At 44.7% G+C, this 13622-nt stretch overlaps 1 protein-coding gene across 1 annotated transcript in view; it reads left to right on the top strand.

Moving 5' to 3' along the window:
• LOC144501951 (heparan sulfate glucosamine 3-O-sulfotransferase 3A1-like) overlaps nt 1-13622 on the top strand; it is a 146103-nt gene that overhangs the window by 83759 nt on the left and 48722 nt on the right. The window lies entirely within an intron of this gene.

Genomic DNA, 13622 nt, shown 5'->3' with positions numbered 1-13622 from the left:
AAAACCAAAATTCACTGAGAAGGGAAACACAATAATCTGGACGCAAGCTTGAATTTCCATTAGGGCTTTAAGACTTGGTTCTCGACATGACTAAAGTAATTGCTATGCAAATTATACAATAAGATAAGATGCACCGTACAGACGTGGGAGCAATTGTACCTTTTGTCAAAAGCAGTAGGCCCTTTAATGTTGTTACAATCTGATGAACAAAGTTAACCTTGTGATAATTGGTTTCTAAATTATTTCTGTAGTTCTCGGCAAGCTAATGGAAGGTGACCTTGCTTTACAATGTGCTGGAAGGTAAATTGCTTTGGATGTCTGAGTTGTTCTTTCCGATGTAATTTTTTTCTCTCTCTCCCTTGCTCGTGGTGGGTCTGTTTTATTTCTCCCAATACCCACTGAGTTCTAAAGCTGCGTGTGGGAAAATGCAGTTTATTAAATGCATTGGGCTGTGATTGATACACGCAACCTGTGGGGAACAAAGCCAGTATTCTCTTCCAGCAGCCCTCCTCGGACTGTTTTTAGAAATAGATTGGCTACATTGAAGCATCAAAGTGCCATCAGTTTAGTTTTAAGGAGCGCAGGATTAATGGTTCCGTCTCTGACTATGAGGGATTCTTCAATCTTCAGAGGTATGTTCACAACATCATGGGCAATTACACCCCTGTGGTTAATGAGATGATTAGTGTCCACACTTATCACTGCATGGGGAGTGATGAGGTATTGAGGAAGCCTGGTCATTTTGTGCTTTCCTTTCTTATTTTCATCATATTTTATTTCAGTAACTTTTGTTGAAAGAGATGTTTACATTGGGAAACTGAATTACATTTAAGAGTCTGTTCCAGCCACCCAGTTTTTAGGTGGAATCTTTCCAGCCTTAGCTTCTTTTTAAGCTGACTTTCTGCCCATTTATCGAATGAATGGGAAATCAAGTAGGATTTGATCATGTCCACGCTCCACATGAAGCTATGCATCAGGAATGCAAATTTTAGTAAAATTGCCCCTTTATTGAACAAAATACAATGTGAAATAGCACGGTAGCACAGTGGTTGCTGCCTCACAGCTCCAGGGACCCAGGTTTGATTCCAGCCTCGGGGCACTGTCTGTGTGGAGTTTGCACATTCTCCTCGTGTCTGTGTGGGTTTCCTCCAGTTTCCTCCCTCAGCCTAAAGATGTGTGGGTTAGGTGGATTGGCCATGCTAAATTGACCCTGAGTGTCAGGGGCGCTAGTAGGGTAAATATGTGGGGTTACGGGGTAGGGTCTGAGTGCGATTGTTGGCAGTGCAGGCTTGATAGGCTGAATGGCCTTCTTCTGCACTGTAAGGATTCTATGAAAAAAAAATCAATGTTTAGTTACCCTTTTTAGGTTGATCCTTCCTATAAGGTGTACTGGTTAGACTGAACAACTGAGTTACAGACAGTGAGCAAGGTGTGAATAATGGCTTTGAATTCAAATTGGGACCATTAGAAATGTATTTCGGTCGGACACTCAATGTAGCGATTCTGATTCATCTGGAGGCATAGAGTAAAGGACCAATCCTGAATGACCCAGTGTAGTCCTGAGCCAGCTGGACCAGTGGACCAAGGTTTGGCCTGAGACTATGCTGACACAACTGATCTTAACCTGACAACAAATGTAGCTCAAATATTGAGAGCCACGTTCGGTTTCAGCACCGTTGGTCAGCAAAGGAGAAGCATCTTGCTATCCAGTGACTCCTTACTAGGAAATGCCTGTGTGGAGAGCAGAGGGGAACTGGATGGGGCTCAGCAGTGATGCCCATCAAAGTCGAATAGCAAACAGACACACTTCCTGGACTCGCACATAAAAATAATGACCACTTAGGTGAGGCAGTGTAATTGGACCAGAGCAGAGATTGAACACCATTAGGAGAGGAGGGGGGCAATTAAAAAAATAAATGCTCTTAAAATCCGGCATAATATTAATTTGGTTAGTTTTCATCCAATTCCTTAAAAAAAACACTGAACTGTCAGACAAAATTGTTCCGAACTAACAATACTTACAAATTTGTGCTCTTGACTTGAATCCTCATTCGTTAAGAATCTATGCTTCATAATTGCCCATCCGTTAAAACTAGCAGATAGAAAATAGTGGGAATTGCGTCCGAAGTCCCGATCTTTCCGTGGCTGTGACTCCAAACTGGAGATTTGGATTTGCAAAGTGATTCCCTATGTTAAAATCTTACACATCAGCATTCTTGGGGATTCACTGAGTAAGTGGACATATTACATTGGTCGAGTGGGGAGAGGGGATTTGGTGGGACTGCCCTTCCTTCGATTAAGGCATCTGACTGGGGATCATCAATCTGTGCCTGACAGATGCTATGTCTGACCTGGGAGCACTTCATGCTCCAAAGCTCACCTTGTAAACCAAATAGGCGAGTGATTCTGGAGGCTGAGGTTTCACCTCAGGGCTGACATGAACTGTTATGAACTTGCATTAGCTTGCATTTGCTTTAAGGTTCAAAAGTTGATGTGAACCCTGTCTCATGACCTGTCACACAGTCCATCACGGTGTCATCAAGATGTTTGAAAATCAGATTCGGCAGCAAGGTGTTACTGTGGTTAGCACTGCAGCCTCACAGCGCCAGGGACCCTGGTTCGATTCCCGGCTTGGGTCACTGTCTGTGCGGAGTCTGCACATTTCTCTCCGTGTCTGCGTGGGTTTCCTCCGGGTGCTCTGGTTTCCTCCTATAATCCGAAAGACGTGCTTGTTAGGTGCATTGACCATGCTAAATTCTCCGACAGACGTCGGAGTGTGGGGATTTTCACAATAACTTCATTGCAGTGTTAATGTAAGCCTAATTGTGACACCACCACCTGTAAGTTCCCCCCTAAGTTACTCACCAGCCTGACTTGGAAATATATCGCCGTTCCTTCGCAATCATTGGATCAAAATCCTGGAATTCCCTCCCTAATGGCATTGTGGATCAATCCACAGCACATGGACTGCAGCGATTCAAGAAATCAGTTCACCATCAGCTTCTCAATGGCAACTAGGGATGGACAATAAATGCTAGCCAGCCACGAATGAATAAAAATAAAAATAATTTCCAGATGACGTTTGGTCATGTTTATTTTCGTGGAGGTCCACGAGAGATGCCACTCCCTGGACCCGTCCATGCCACCAGTGGCACATTGGGCAATCCTGAACAACAGCCGGGGCCACTGTGTTAGGAAAGCAGACTTTAATGGCTATGCTTTTCTTCGGAAACTGTTATTTGTCTATTTCTGCTGTGATAAGGTGGCTCAGTCTCAAGCAATTGTCATTCTCGACATATGACCAAAATAAACAGATTAATCAAGTGACTGGTGAGAAGCTGTCTATTTCAAGGGCAAGAATTTGATTGCAGAATGATTTAATGTCTTTCTTCAGAGGAGTTATATGACCCTCCTGCTTCTCCGCTGTCCAGACAATTATCTACAAGCTCGATGGTTACACAGAAGCTAAACCAGCCCAGGAAAAAAAAGCTTCCCAGACAAATTGGACGTCGACTGCTGGTATTACCTCAGACACAGAGCAATTTCTTATCTAAGCCTTCAGCATCACTAGGCTTTTAAAGCAGATGCGAGCGGTCTGCTCCTGGGACTGGGTACGCTGACATAAATCTTCAGGGCACTATTTGAGGCTTTTCTTGTGATAGCGTTGAAGCATTTTGCTGCAGGATACCTGGTGCAAGATAATTCTGATGTTGTCAAACTGAATTAATATGTCGTTCATCCCTTCCTTTGCCCCGAGCAGCGCTGGGATTCAGTGCCCTGGGAGGAAGGGGCAAGGCTGTCAGCCAAATTGTGTTGCAGGGAATCATAGGTCGGCACGGTGGCACAGTGGTTAGCACTGCTGCCTCACAGTGCCAGGGACCCAGGTTCGATTCCTGTTTTGGGTTACTGTCTGTGTGGAGTTTGCACGTTCTCCCAGTGTCTGCGTGGGTTTCCTCCGGGTGCTCTGGTTTCCTCCCATAGTCTGAAAAAGGTGTGCCAGTTAGGTGTATTGACCATGCTAAATTCTTTCTCAGTGTACCCGAACAGGTGCCAGAGTGTGGCAACTAGGGGATTTTCACAGTAACTTCATTGCAGCGTTAATGTAAGCCTAATTTGTGACACTAATAAATAAAGGACAAAGAACAGTACAACACAGGAACAAGTCCTTCGGCCCACCAAGTCTGCGCCGACACAGATACCTTTCTCATCAAATATTTTATTGCCTCTACATGGTCCATATCCCTCTATTCCCTGCTTATTCGTGTAACTATCCAGATGTCTCTTGAATGTTGTCATAGAATCTGCCTCCACCACCTCGTCCGGCAGCGCGTTTCAGGCCTTCATCATCTTCTGTGTGAAAATCTTGCCCCATACATCGCTTTAAAAATTCCCCCTCTCACTTTCAACCAATGCTCCTGACTAATTGACCCTTCGACCCTGGGAAAAAGACTCTGACTATCCACTCTATCCAAGCCTGTTATGATCTTGTAAACCTCTATCAGGTCTCCCCCCACCCCCGCTCATCCTCCGAACTCCAATGAAAACAATCCAAGTTTGTACAACCTTTCTTCATAGTCCATATCCTCCAAACCAGGCAACATCCTGGTAAGTCTCTTCTGCACCCTTTCCAACATCCTTCCGGTAGTATGGCGACCAGAATTGTTTACAATACTCCAAATGCGGCCTAACCAAAGTCTTATACAGCTGCAACATGATTTTCCAATTCCTATACTCAACGCCACGGCCGATGAAGACCAGCATGCCATATGCCTTCTTGACCACCTTGTCCACCTGAGTTGCCACCTTCAGTGAACTGTGGATCTGCACACCTAGATCCCTCTGTATGCTAATATTTCTAAGGACTCTAACTGTATACTTTCCTTCTGCAGCAGACCTTCCAAATTGCATCTCCTCACATTTGTCCCGGTTAAATTCCATCTGCCATCTTTCGGCCCAGGTCTCCAGCTGATTTATATCCTGCTCTATCCTTTGACAATCCTCCTCGCTATCCTCTACTCCACCAATTTCTGTACCTTCTGCAAATTTACAATCAGACTACCTACATTTTCCTCCAAATCATTTATATACATTACAAACAACAGAGATCCCAGCACTGATCCTTGTGGAACACTGCTTGTCACAGACCTCCAGTTAGAAAAGTACCCGTCCACTGCTACTCTCTTGCTGGGATAACAGTAACCATTTAATAAGATTCAGACCATATTCTTTCATTCAGCAAACATTGCGTCTATCAGCATGTTTCCACTCAGTAGGTTCACTGGGATTTTTCACACAATGGCGGATTGCTGCTGCGTTTGAGATGCTGGAGACTCGCACATGCGTTTTTCCTGCAAAGCTTTCCACTGTTCCCATTCCGTGTGGAGTAGGAATACCGTCAATATTTTGGGAGGGCTCTCTTGTCATGCAGGGCACAGTATCTGTGGGACGTGCATGAGTAATGTGAGTTAGCTCAGGGTGCGGTACCATCAATAACTCTTCACAGGGGCAAACTGTGCCTTTGTAAACAGATCTTAACCTGCACTGAAAATCTATGGGGTTTACAATAGCCAGTGCATGCGTACGTGACACTGTTTTGTAAGAAACAACCATTTTGTCAATCAAATAAATGGAATTCAGTATAAATGTTAATCAAGGTATAGAAGATCTTACTATCTCCAGCACTTAGTAATTTAATGGGATAGGATTAATTCTTACTTTAGAAAAAATCTCTGTTTTAATTCTCAGCCCCCGCCCTGTACAGTTGCCTGAACAAAAGAATCATAGAATCCCTTACAGTGCAGAAGAGGCCATTCGGCCCATCGAGTTTCCACCGACCACAATCCCACCCAAGCCCTATTTCCGTAACCCCTCAAATTTACCCTGCTAATCCCCCTGACACTACGGCTAATTTAGCATGGCCAATCAACCTAACCCGCATATCTTTGGACTGTGGGAGGAAACTGGAGCACCCGAAGGAAACCCACGCAGACACGGGGAGACCGTGCTGACTCCACACAGACAGTGACCCGAGGCCGGAATTGAACCCGGGTCCCTGGCGCTGTGAGGCAACAGTGCTAACCACCATGCCGCCCCCAAGAATGACCAATGAGTTCTTCTTGGCTCTCCACAACTGCGGTTGTTGAGTTATCCACTAGAATCTGCTTGAGCGTGAGACAATCTGCAGGATTTTCTGGCCACACTTGCCCCAAGACCGGACAATCTTGCCTGAGGTCAACATGGTCCGTGTCCCACCCACTACGACTCCTGTGGTAGGCAGGGAGGGAAAATTCCGCCCAATGTGACTCAACTTCAGTTCTTTTCCTTTACTCATGAAGTGAAAACAACTGATTCTTTTTCCCCTCGATTTTTATTTGATTCAGTTCCTTGCTGCTTAAATAGAATTGCATGGAATGTTACTGAACATAAACCAGCCATTCAGCCCAAGCCATCCATGCTGTTCACACAAAACCCACCCTAAAGAAATAGCTTCAGATTGTGAACCTATTCAGAGGCCCAGGAAGATGTGCACAGTCTTGTATACACTTGTTTTAGCGCCTTAGTGACCACATGAGTTGTTGTTTTCAGATCTAGAGTTTGATTCAGCACTTACTGCACTAGCCTCGTGGCTTAATATTCCACTCAAGTCAAGGGATCACCAGTTCTGTGGCAGAGTAGAGGTTACTGGACCAGGAGCAGTTAATATATGCACAGCCTTCAAACTGCCAAATATGCTGTATGCTGGTGAGATGTGGCGTAGCGGTACAGTCACTGAGCTAGTAATCCAGTCCAGGTGTTGGGCACAGTTGGCGGGGGGGGGGGGGGGGGGGGGGGGGAGGTAGTGGGGGGGGGTTGCGTTGACAGTCTTACCAGTTCATCCCACTGGTCGATCAGCGTGGCAATCCGGTAAGATCATGAGTGAGGCAAAAAACCAGCTTCGCGCCTGATTTCTCACCTCTCGCGATACTACCAGCACTGTGAAGCCGATGTGATCAGCCTTGGATTATAATATCTAAGTTTGAATTTAAATATTATCAGTGGGCCCAGGACGGAATTGTCCTGCACAGTGGTTAGCCTCACAGCGCCAGGGACCCGGGTTTAATTCCGGCCTCGGGTGACAGTCTGTGTGCAGTTTGTACATTCTCCCCGTGTCTGCGTGGATTTCCTCCGGGTGCTCCGGTTTCCTCCAACACTCCAAAGATGTGCAAGTTAGGTTGATTGGCTATGCCAAATTGCCCTTTAGTGTCAGGAGGATTAGGAGGCTAAATATGCAGGGTTACAGGGATGGGACCTGGGTGGAATTGCTGTCGTTGCATCTTGATGGGCCAAATGGTCTCCTTCTGCACTGTAGATTCTATGATAACAGCCTCGCGGGTGGAGGTCCTCACTGGTGAGGATCACGTATGGCCCCCCCCCCCCACCAATGGGGACCAAATGTAGTGGTTTTACCAGTAGGACTGGAGGCGATTGAAACCCCTGGGTGGTCAGGGGCATGGGGAGGGGGGCAGTGTCTTTTGGGCACTTGGAATTTTAAGACTGGTAAAATTGCCCCCAGGGGGTTTGAATCCCGTCGAGGCAGCTGGTCTAACTGAAATTCAATTAATTAAAATCTGGATATGAAAGCTAGTCAGTCAGTAATGGTGGTCATGAAGCTATCCTTTCAGGAAGGAAATCTGCCATCCTTACATGGTCTGGCCTCCATGCGACTCCAGATCCACAACAATGAGGAAATTACTCTTTGAAGTGACCTCGTATGCCACTCAGTTCAAGGACAGTTCGGGATGGACAATAAATGTTGGCTTTGGCAGAGACTCCACATCCCAGGAAGGGTTTTTTTTTTCATTCATTGTTGGCATTGGTCCAAAATCCTGCCATCCTGTAACAGTGCCCCATGGAGTCTCAAGCTGCTGCTGCAACTCCAGGCAAGATCTTGTTTTAAAATAGAGAAAATTAGTTGGCAAGAGGTTTTCTAAAGCTTCACTTTGGATTATGGAAGTTTTGAAAAGTTCCTTCGATATGTATTAATTTCTGAACAAAACCACCATGTACTCCCATTCAGCCCTACACAAATATAACCTGGAGATTAAGAGCCAGCAATGCAAACTGTGATTTCTCCCTGCATACAGGTTAGCTTGTGGATTTGTGCTAACAACAAGGTTCAAAATCTGCCTCTCCATTTTCCGATTGAATATTTAAGTAGTTTTTATCCCACTTTGGAATCACAATTTTCTTCCATCTTCTATATTCTGTTTTCTTCTTTTGAGGGTTTCAACTTTGTTAGATAACTTGGATCTCGTTCAATGAACGTTTTCAGAGGCATCTCAAAATTGGAGATGGCAACCAACAAATCCAAGTAGCAGCCACATCCAAATCATGGTTTTTGTTTTAATGCACTCACATGATGTGAATATCACTGACCTGCATGTATTACCAGTTCGAAATTTCCCTTGGGAGGGTCTAATGAGGGGGACACAGCAACCAATACAATCTTCAGCCCTAAAACTATTTGGTGCGCCACAGTGGTGCAGTGGTTAACACTACTGCCTCACGGCGCCACGGACCCGGGTTCGATTCGGGCTTGGGTCACTGTCTATGTGAAGTCTGCACATTCTCCCTATGTCTGCGTGGGTTTCCTCCGGGTGCTCTGGTTTCCTCCCACAGTCTGAAAGACGTGCTGATTAGGTGCATTGGCTATGCTAAATTCTCCCTCAGTGTACCCGAACAGGCGCCTGAGTGTGGCGACAGGGGATTTTCACAGTAACTTCATTGCAGTGTTAATGTAAATCTACTTGTGATACTAAGAAATAAACTTAAACTTATTTTGCCTGAAGCATTTAATCACTTGCTACTGGTCCTCACCAGAAATTAGAAGAATCGTATCAGTAATTGCCATCGATTCCTCAGTATTGTTTACTGAATAAATCAGCAAATAGACGGAAACAATGAAAGATACCAGGGCATGTTGAAAGTGAAGTGGTTGTACTTATTCCAAACCATCAAAACCAACAATTGAGGTTCAGTTTTAACATAGTTTAAAAGAATAATAAGACATATTTACATTTAATGAATACAAATGGAAACATATTGATCTCATTGTCCTATTCATGGTTGCTAAATGCACAATAATTACACACTAAAGCGTCTAGGTTGACAGTTCAAATCAAGCACCGTTTAATGACTGTGGTTGCATTTAACCTGTGTTGGGGAATCCTCAGTTAAATCAATAGGAGAGTGGAGGAAGCAGACAGCAGACCCTTCCAGAACATAAACAGTAGGACAGGGTGATTTTGTCAATTATTAAATGATTATTTAATAATTATAGGGTTTGATCTATTTTTCTATTTCATTAGTTTATTTGTAAATGGATTGATTTCCTTCTTCCTTGCATCTTCAGCAAACAATCGATTTCTTGCCTGTTCTACAGACACCTGTTGCCTTCTGTGGCGGTAGCTGGCATTGGTCAAATGTGAAATTCACAGTGATGATCATTCAACTATTTAATCTTGTGGAAGAGGAACAGGAGGGGAGATCATGGTTGTGATTGCTCTGGACCCCCACATCCAGCATGGAGGTCCCCCTCTCTCTCTCTCTCTCTCTCTCGAGAGAGAGATTCATAGAGAATCATAGAATCCTGACAGTGCAGAAGGAGGCCATTCGGCCCATTAAGCCGGCACCGACCACAATCCCACCCAGACCCTATCCCTTAACCCCAAGTATTTACCCTGCTAGTGTCCTTGACACTAAGGGGCAATGTAGCATGGCCAATCAACCTAACCTGTACATCTTCGGAGTGTGGGAGGAAACTGGAGCACCCGGAGGAAACCCACGCAGACAATGTGCAAACTCTACAGAGTGACCTGAGACCAGAATTGAACTCAGATCCCTGGTGCTGTGAGGCAGCAGTGCTAACCACCGTGCTGCCCCAATTCAATCCAGCTGTACTGTCTTGAGTAATGTCCTAGCTGGACACATGCTGTTACTTCCTGTTTACCACAGCTCAATTCTTGCCTGGATCAAATGACACATTTGAATTATGTTAAATTAGTTGTATGCTCTCTCCCCCTCTGCTATTCTCTTCTGTGACTGTTGATAGTGGCCCATGATTTCTTGAATGATAGTAACCCTCCAGCAATGCCTTCACGTGACCACATGTTCAGCAGAGATCACTGAATATTAATCAGAAACTGATTCCCTAGTCACCTTTCCCTTTTCTTAGCTCAAGGACAGAGAGACCAGCTGTAGCATCTCTCCTTTTTCCCCAACCCCACAAATCCCACGTGCCAGCACATAACAGAAAACTATGCATCAATAGTTTAATCTGGGATAGTTTGCACTTTCTCCCCGTGTCTGCGTGGGTTTCCTCCAGATGCTCCGGTTTCCTCCCACACTCCAAAAGATGTGCGGGTTAGGTTGATTGGCCATGCTAAATTGACCCTGATATCAGAGGGATCAGAGCCTCGAAAGCTTGTGTGGCTTTTGCTACCAAATAAACCTGTTGGACTTTAACCTGGTGTTGTTAAACTTCTTATCAGAGGGATTAGCAGGGTAAATGAGAGTTACGGGAATAGGGCCTGGGTGGGATTGTGGTGGGTGCAGACTCGATGGACCAAATGGCCTCCTTCTACACTGTAGGGATCTATGATACTATGATATTCCTGTTCTGTACGGCTCAGTACTACACTGCCTATTTGTCATGCGGACGTATATATGAATTAGGAGCAGGAGTAGGCCGGTCGACCCCTTAAGCTTGCTCTGCCATGTGATCATGGCTGATCCAATTGTGACCTCAGCTCCAAATTCCCCTGATAACCTTTCACTTCCTTGCTTGTCAGGAATCTACCTATCTCTCTCTACCTTAAACATATTCAAGGACTCTTTCCACCATCTTTTGAGGAAGAGTGCCAAAGACTCACAACCCTGAGAGAAAGAAATTCTCCTTATCTCTATCTCAAATGGACCATTATTTTTAAACAGTGAACCCTACTTCTAGATTTTCCCTGATGTGGAGATACTAGCTTTGGATTGGGCTGGGTAAGAAAGAAGTCTCACAACACCAGGTTAAAGTCCAACAGGTTTATTTGGTATCACGAGCTTCCGGAGCGCTGCTCCTTCATCTCACCTGATGGGGGAGCAGCGCTCCAAAAGCTCGTGATACCAAATAAACCTGGTGGACTTTAATCTGATGTTGTGAGACTTCTTACTGTGCCTAGATTTTCCCAGAAGAGGAAACATCCTCTCCACATCGACCCTGTCAATACCCCTCAGGATCTTATATATTTCAATGTCACTTCTTACTCTTCTAAACTCCGGCGGATACAAACATAGCCTGTCTAGCCTGAGGATACAATTTCAGAAAAAGAGGGAAACAACTTAGGACCGAGATGAGGAGAAATAGTTTTTGCTAAGAGGGCTGTGAAACTTTGTAATTCTTTAACCAGAGGGCTGTGGAAGCTCAGTCACTGAGTATGTTTCATTGAATCCCTACAGTACAGAAAGAGGCCATTCGGCCCACCGAGCCTGGGTGGACAACAAATCCACCCAGGCCCTATCTCCGTAACCCTACATATTTATCCTGCTAATCCCCCGACACTAAGGGACAATTGAGCATGGCCATTCCTCCTAACCCCTGTACATCTTTGGAGTGTGGGAGGAAACATGAGTACCCGGAGGAAACCCACGCAGACATGGGTAGAATGTGCAAACTCCATGCAGACAGTCTCCCAAGGCTGGTATTGAACCCGGGTCCCTGGCATTGTGAAGCAGAATTGCCAACAATTGTGTCACCGTGCCACCTCTGTTGAAAACAGAGATTGATAGACTTCTAAATTCCAAGACATGAAGGGATATGGCGATAATGTGAGAAAAGGCATTGAGGTGGCCCAGATCATGTTGAATGGTGGAGCGAGCTTGATGGGCTGAATGGCCTACTCCTATGTGCCTAACCTTTCCTCATATGGCAACCTGCCCTATATCTTACCTGTCATATCCTATTGGATCCTATTGTTTTGTGTTTGGTGGCTCTGGAATTTGCATTTGAATTGAAAACGGCTGCATGGCTTGCTTCCAAATGAATTATAGAAACATACAGCGCAAAAGAGACCATTCAGTCATTTATGCGTGTGGAAGCTCTTTGAAAGAGTATTCTAAATAGTCCCCCTCCCCGTAATTCTGCAAATATTTTCTTTTCAAGTAAATATCCAATTCACTTTTGAAAGTTACTCCTGGATCTGTTCGGTATGATTGGAGATCCAATGTTCGGAACTATTGTTGATGCTAATTGGCATTGTCACGTTATGGGTTGGGGGTTTTGGGACTTGGTGAGACCCTGAAGCAACCAGCAACAGCCAGTTCTACCATTACAATCAAATTCGACAGTGTTAATCATCAGCGTAAGTTAACATGGCAGCAGATTCTGTTACTGCTGTAAGGGAAACACTTCCCAAGTTGTTTATAGCTTTTTATCCTGCCTCTTTTGGAATATTTAATTGCAGTTGCAATCAGTAACAATACTGTTACTGTCACCACTTGTTCCACTGGACGCAAACACGGGCAGCAACTTTCACCATGGCAACGAAAACCTTGAATCATGTTGTCTTCTTATTATTCTATCCTGGCGTATGGGTGTTCTTTGGGCTTTCTTCAACCATCAGTAGATCCTTTTTTGCTGCAGAGTTTGCATAATACTTAGAAAACCACTTTGAGCATTGAATGCCGGTAAGTGAAATAAGTGGTCTGACACATCACATCATTCTGTGCTGACCAAGATCTCTGAAACATCTAAGTAGCATCAGTACAATCTGCTATTTTTAAACTTGAATCCTTGGAGACAATAACAGAGATATTCCTTTGCGCAGGTGGAGTTATTTGCCAGTGTATTTAAACTCAATGCTGATGGCTTAATTGATGGGGATGATGTAGTGAATGGTACTCTCATTTCCCCACAGCCTCTAACTGCTTCTTTGTTTTAATGGTTCCCCTGTGCCCTTTAAACATGTCTATGTGGTTATAAAGCACTTTAATGGAAGGGTGCATTGGTCAAAATCCACATTGCTTATGCTACTGGCTTTCGAGGCTATTTTCTCATTAGGTCAATCCTTCTAAAAAAAAACTTGTTTCAAAGGTTTTCTGACTTCAGTTATAGAGTCATAGAGGTTTACAGCATGGAAACGGGCCCTTCAGCCCAACTTATCCACGCCGCCCTTTTTTTTTTAAACCCCTCAGCTCGTCCCAATTGCCCGCATTTAGTCATATCCCTCTATACCCTTCTTACCCATGTAACTGTCTAAATGCTTTTTAAAAGACAAAATTGTACTCGCCTCCACTACTACCTCTGGCAGCTTGTTCCAGACACTCACCACCCTCTGTGTAAAAAACTTACCCCTGTGGACCCTTTTGTATCTCTTCCCTCTCACCTTAAACCTACGCCCTCTAGTTTTAGACTCCCCTACCTTTGGGAAAAGATATTGACTATCTAGCTGATCTATGCCCCTCATTATTTTATAGACCTCTATAAGATCACCCCATAGCCTTCTATGCTCTGGAGAAAATAGTCCCAGTCTATCCAACCTCTCCTTATGGAGAACTTTGTGGTGTCCTACCCTCAGAGCTGCAGGAGGGCACGGTGG

Source organism: Mustelus asterias, chromosome 12, assembly GCF_964213995.1.
Source record: "Mustelus asterias chromosome 12, sMusAst1.hap1.1, whole genome shotgun sequence".
In the NCBI taxonomy this organism is placed as follows: Eukaryota; Metazoa; Chordata; class Chondrichthyes; order Carcharhiniformes; family Triakidae; genus Mustelus; species Mustelus asterias.
The sequence above is the reverse complement of the archived record's forward strand: the minus strand, read 5'-3'. Positions and strand labels throughout refer to the sequence as shown.